The sequence below is a fragment of the Tursiops truncatus genome, chromosome 2 (assembly GCF_011762595.2).
Source record: "Tursiops truncatus isolate mTurTru1 chromosome 2, mTurTru1.mat.Y, whole genome shotgun sequence".
Classification (NCBI taxonomy): Eukaryota; Metazoa; Chordata; class Mammalia; order Artiodactyla; family Delphinidae; genus Tursiops; species Tursiops truncatus.
This window is the reverse complement of record NC_047035.1, coordinates 26,857,425-26,863,249: the sequence shown is the minus strand read 5'-3', so window position 1 is coordinate 26,863,249 and position 5,825 is coordinate 26,857,425. Positions and strand designations below refer to the sequence as shown.

Below are 5,825 nucleotides of genomic sequence, written 5' to 3'. Positions count from 1 at the left end.
GTGAGTGTTAAAAAATTCTGAAGAAATGCACTCTAAGAGTTAGCGATTACTCAGTGAGCAAGGATTTGGTATTTCATATTTTTTTCTCCTTCTTCTCTTTAATGTCAGCCTTCCTCCTATCTTGATTTGGGAATTCCCTTCCTCGGCATTTGTCCTGTTAGCAAGAAGTGAAAGAGGAACTTTTTTCTTTTGATGCCAGAGTAGTTTCTGTGCATTGCTTTATATTCCCAGTGAAGAAGTTTTGTACGTTAACTGAAGCAAGGGACTGGGAGGTTTCAAAATCCAGCCAAAATCCGGGTTTTTATTCCTGCCAGATAAACGCCAGGGAGGCATGCTGGTGACGTAAAGTTGGATTACACAACTGGACATTTGCTCTTGGTGGTGACCTGCGCTTTCTACAGTTTTCAGGCAGGAAGGGGATCCGTACTGGCCTTACTTTCCTGGAAACTTTTCCAAGTGGCCTGGAATCGTGGGAATTTATCCAGCCTCTTTGCAGAGGGTGGGTAATCTTGATGAGCATTGCTTTTAATGCCAGGGCACTATTTTCAGCGGTTTACTCAGAACTTCTTTTCACCCTCCTCTGCCCATTTGAAAAAACTCTGCCCTTTTCAAGAGCTGGCTTCAGGGTAATCCTCGCTGTCAGCTCTTCCTAACTTCTCCAGGCCGACTTAGGGCTGCTACTTCTCAGTTCCCATAGTACCTGTTATAGAACATCTCACATTATGCACTAATTTTCTTTCTATGTGCCTGGCCCACTAGACAGTGAGTTTCTGGGCAACAGGCAACCTGGCTTCTCAGTTGCCCAGCTCATTGGCCTACAGTAGATTTATAACAGATGAGGGCATCTCTGCTGGGAGGCCTTATGGGCCATGCAGGTGCCCGAGTACAGCATGCTGGGGACAAGATACAGACACATTTGACTTACATATCACATAGGTAGGAATATCCTTCACTTTCATCAGAAATAAGATATCTACCATGTCTTTAAGTGTTCCACATGGACCTTTAGTTTATCTTTCATTTTCTCACTGATTTTAGAAATATGGGTACAGAGAATCATTCCTCCTCTCAGATAACAGCCATGCCAACACAGAAAAGCTGGTGACTGAACCTTGGCCTCATTGCCTGAAGATGGTAGGGAGAGACTGGGGGGGGATTGTGGAAAAACCAGAGGCCACATGTACCCTCCAAAGGGTAACCACTATCTAGCCGCAGCCAGCTGATGCTGTGGGGAATATAGGTCCAGTACTGCCAGCTCTTCTGATTTTTCCAAGAGATGGCAGTCTAAAATTTTGTGTGAAAGCAGCACGGTTTTAGAGGTTAGCGACTAATTATAAAAGTTAAATCACCATATGGGCTAGATTAGGGCTGAGGGTTGTCAGTTTGTGACTTTGACCATAGCACCTCCATTGTAGAGCTTATTACATTGTATTCTAATTATTTATGTGCCTGGCTCCCTCAGAAGATGTGAGCTTTTGGAAGGCGACGGTTGTGTTTCACCTTTGTCCGCCTTTGTTTATCGCAGTGCCTGGCACAGAGCAGGCATGCCATTGACACTGCAAAGGGTGAGGGGGTGAAGTACATAGTGTGTGATGAGGGGCTCTTAGAAGCTAAATAAGAGCGTCACAGGGTCAGGGGTGGCAGACTGTGGCACACTGGAGACACAGTTAAGGGGGTATAATGGAGTGAGATAGTGAAAGACGATATACTAGACCCAACCCTGGATCTCAAGGAGCTTGAACTGCATGGATGGGCAAGCCAATGACTGGATCAGTGGAAGTCTACTCTTGGCCTTTGGAGGATCCGTCCCAACACCAGATCATTAGTTCATTTATTTAACAAGTATTTACCGAAGCTTACTGTGTGTCAGGCACCATTTTAGGGGGTTGGCATATTTCAGTGAACAAGAGCCAAATCCCCTGCCGTAATGGAACTTATTTTCTCGTGATCACTGGCAGTCACAGAGGCTAATTACAAGCCTACCCAATTGTGAAGGAGGTTATAGCCACCTTAGTGGTGAGGTGAGTGAGTCTGAGATGGGCCGGGATGTCCTGATGGCCTTGAAGCCTCTGTGGCACCCACACCAAATCAGCTACCAAGCTGGGGTCAGTAGGCCTGGTTCACCTACCTGTCCCATTCCCCTCGGCTCAAGGGAGAGTCAGTACTGTGAGCACCTAACTCCAAAGTCGCAGACTGTGATGAACCTGTCAGGGTTTCAGCCTTTCTAGAATACCTACTTATTTCTGCAGAGGCATGTACCTTTTTTTTTTTGGCCCCATCTGGTCCTTAGTATTTTTTCTGGAAGATGATGAAAAGTCATTCTGGGGACTACCCTGGTGGCACAGTGGTTAAGAATCCACCTGCCAGTGCAGGGGACACAGGTTCGAGCCCTCCGGGAAGATCCCACATGCCACGGAGCAACTAAGCCCGTGCGCCATAACTACTGAGCCTGCGCTCTAGAGCCCGCGAGCCACAACTACTGAGCCCACGTGCCTAGAGCCCGTGCTCTGCAACAAGAGAAGCCACCGCAGTGAGAAGCCCACGTACCGCAGCAAAGAATAGCCCCCGCTCTCGCAACTAGAGAAAGCCCGCATGCAGCAGCGAAGACTCAATGCAGCCAAAAATAAATAAATTTATTTTTTCAAAAAAAGAAAGAAAAAAGAAAAGTCATTCTGTTCTTCACCCAGCTGGTGCCTCTGACAGCAAAATGCCAGTCAGAATTCCAGGATTCCTTCTCTCCCTGAATTGAGGTTTAAAGCAGCGTGGGCAGCCTCCCCTGGGGCCAGATGCACATTGTGCTGTGTGGGCCTTTTTGGCTGTTTCTTTCTAAGATTAGATTCTAAGACTTATGTGTGTGTGCCCATTTACATTCCAGTTCTGAATGTATTACTTGATATATTTATTTTTGTCCTTTCACTGACTATATTCTAGGATGAAGCTATTCATGAAAACGTAAATATGGTACCTGGGGGCTGTCAGACATATTGGAGTTACTTTAGAGTTATATAGGAATTAGTTCAAGCAAATGATGATTTTAAAGCGAGCTGGCGGGATGGGGAGCTCCGTGGAGGAAGCGGAGCAACTTCCAGGTGTGCTGGAATAGCGGGAAGGCGGGCTTGGCATCTGAAAACCTGGGCTTGAGCGTGGGCTCTGCTAATTGCCTGGGTCTTGAACAACTCCACTAATCTCTCTAATCCTCCATTTCATTATCTGTCAAACAGTGGTAACAATACTACCAAGCTGATGTGAAGATTAAGTGAGATACTATTTAAAAGCACTTTAGTAAACGGAAAGGCGCTACATGTACAATGTACAAATGTTCATTCATTCAGTAAGTAGTGAACAAGAGAATATTTGGATGGAGCTTTGCTCTTGTTATTAAAGGGCCGCACAGAAGGAGGATGTGAGCCTGAGTCTCTTTTAGAAGCGATTTGGAAGTCTCTCCAAGGGTTGCTACTCATTTCTCCACAGGCTGACTAGTAGTGATCTGAAGCAGGTTTTGTGCTTCCAGATGCAGCGGGCATTCCTCCTGAAGGGTGGATAAGGGCACAGGCCTTGCGGTTAGACAGCCCTGGGCTGAAATCCTGGCCCTGCCACATGTTAGCTCTATGGCTCAGCAAGTTACTTAACCTCTTCAAGCCTCAGTTTCCTCATTGATAAAACAGGGTTAGTATTACGTACTTGATAGGGTGGCCAGAAAGAAAAAACAAGGTAACAGGTATAAAGAAAGCCCTTAACCCAGTCTGACCCATAAGTGCTCAGTATATAACTGCTCACCATTATTGTCTCTCCAGAGCTCGGGTGTTCTGTTACTGTGCCTTAACCCTGCTACGGTTAAAAACTGGTGGCCTTCATGCTGAATTTTGCTACAACTGTGTCTTCTTTGACCTGTACAAAATTAAACATTTTTTAAAACTTGGTTGTTATTATTTCTCAATTAGGAAAATTTACGTGAAAGTCCAGATTTGGGGCCCCTCTTTGAAACCAGAAGTTCTGGCACAGCAGGAATGCTGGGCTGGCATCCCACATGGCAGCAGTTGGCTGCAGCTGAGAACGGTGCTTGCGTACGCTTGGCCTGCCCTGTCCAGCTCACCATTTCTTATTTGAATACACCTGGTCAGATTTACTCACATCTGATCTACCTGGCCCCTGTTTCCATTCAAGTTAAAACTCCTGCTCTTTTAGGATGGATTGATTTTCAGGTATCCTTATCGGCATTGAATTTGGCTATATGCATCAGAAACTCAGCCCCAGGGTTTGGAGCAGGCAGGAGTGATTTTTCTCACAGCAAGAAGTCCAGTGGAGGGCAGGGTGGGTGCGGTCACTGGAGAAGGTCCTGCGTTACCCTCACCCCGTCTAGACACTTGCTCTGCAATCTGGAACTTGTAACTTGTTCTCATGGTTGCTGACATGATGGCTGGCTGTTCCCCAGGGATCCAATCTGTATTTTAGGTGAGGAGATGGGGAAGAGTGGAAGACTTCAGGGTTCATGCCAACGAAGTGTGTCCCTTCTTATCAGGAAAATGATAGCCAGAGACCTCACCAAGTAGACTTCTAGTTACATGTCATTGGTCAGAACTGGGTCTTAAAGCCACCTAAATTTCAAGGGCTTTCTCAGCTGGGCACGTTGCCACACCCATCACATTGGGGTTTTGGGGTTAAGGAGAAGAGGAATGACTGTTGAGTAGGCAGTTTGCGACTGACATATCAATTTAAAAAAAAATAGAATTTATACAGAGTTTGTTTTTTGTTGTTTTTTTTCTTATAGGCTTGGGTATAAAAGGAAAGAATTATTTTTAGTAGCAAAAAAAATAAAAATAAAAAATCCACATTCCTCTCCCGTTTTCTAATTTGGGGTTGTGTAGAGTTCAGTGAAAATTTGTATGCCCTCAAGTTCCAAGACATCTGATGCAGTTGCCTGTGTCAAATCTTGCCTCGATCTTTTCCTTCTTCCTGTTTTCTCAGTAACCCCTCGGGGCTTTCTGCCTGGAGGATACCTGTGGCTCAGCCCAGGTAATTAGACTCTTCCTCCCTCTCTGAAAGAAGAGGAAAGGTCTCTTTATTGCTTGGTCAATCTGTAAATTTTCAAATAATTTCAAAGAATTTACCTGCCTAATCATACTGATTAACCAGAAAGATGAACTCTTCCTGTAGTTTCACTAGCTCAGAGTTGATTAGCGTCATGCCTGCTTCTTTCAGGTTGTTGTGAAGGTCAAATTAGGTAATGCACCTAAAGGTGCCAGCACACAGGCACCTCTCAAGAAACGGTAACTACTAAGAAAGTTTATGACTGCATCCCTCTGCTTTTTTGTGTTTTTTTTTTTTTTACCACCTGTTACAAATCAGGCTTGGATCCCTAGATGCATAGTTCAGTTAGCAGTTCAGGTTGGCATTACAATTATGGAGACTTTGGTGCCGTGATGAGCATCTTCACATCTGCAGTGAATAACTTTTTCTGGGCAGAGCAGCTCTGAGAATTAAACTGGATTTCTATGCCTGAGCTTTCACCTTCTGTAATTCAAATGATGCTTCTCCTACACAACCTCAAGAAAAGACCTGGACGCTTTCTACCATCAAGTTACACTACCATACGCTGAAGTTGGGAAAAAGGAATCTCAGGGCAAAACCTCTCAGGACTGGCCTGTTTTTTGTTTTTATTTTTGGGGCTGCCGCACGTGGCTTGTGGGATTTTAGTTCCCTGACCAGGGATTGAACCCAGGTCCTCGGCAGTGAGAGAGCAGAGTCCTAACCACTGGACCACCAGGGAATCCCCTGGCCTGTCTTTTGGATGAGCATTTCTCACTTGGGTCTAAAGCAGTTTGTAG

At 45.3% G+C, this 5,825-nt stretch overlaps 1 protein-coding gene and 1 non-coding gene across 6 annotated transcripts in view; one reads left to right on the top strand and one right to left on the bottom strand.

The window, feature by feature from the left end:
• Positions 1 to 5,825, top strand: part of IFT43 (intraflagellar transport 43) — an 88,097-nt gene that overhangs the window by 2,890 nt on the left and 79,382 nt on the right. The gene's annotated exons all lie outside the window — the stretch shown is intronic.
• On the bottom strand, positions 5,695 to 5,767 carry TRNAE-CUC (transfer RNA glutamic acid (anticodon CUC)). The gene has a single exon. It is a non-coding gene; the product is annotated as a tRNA-Glu (tRNA).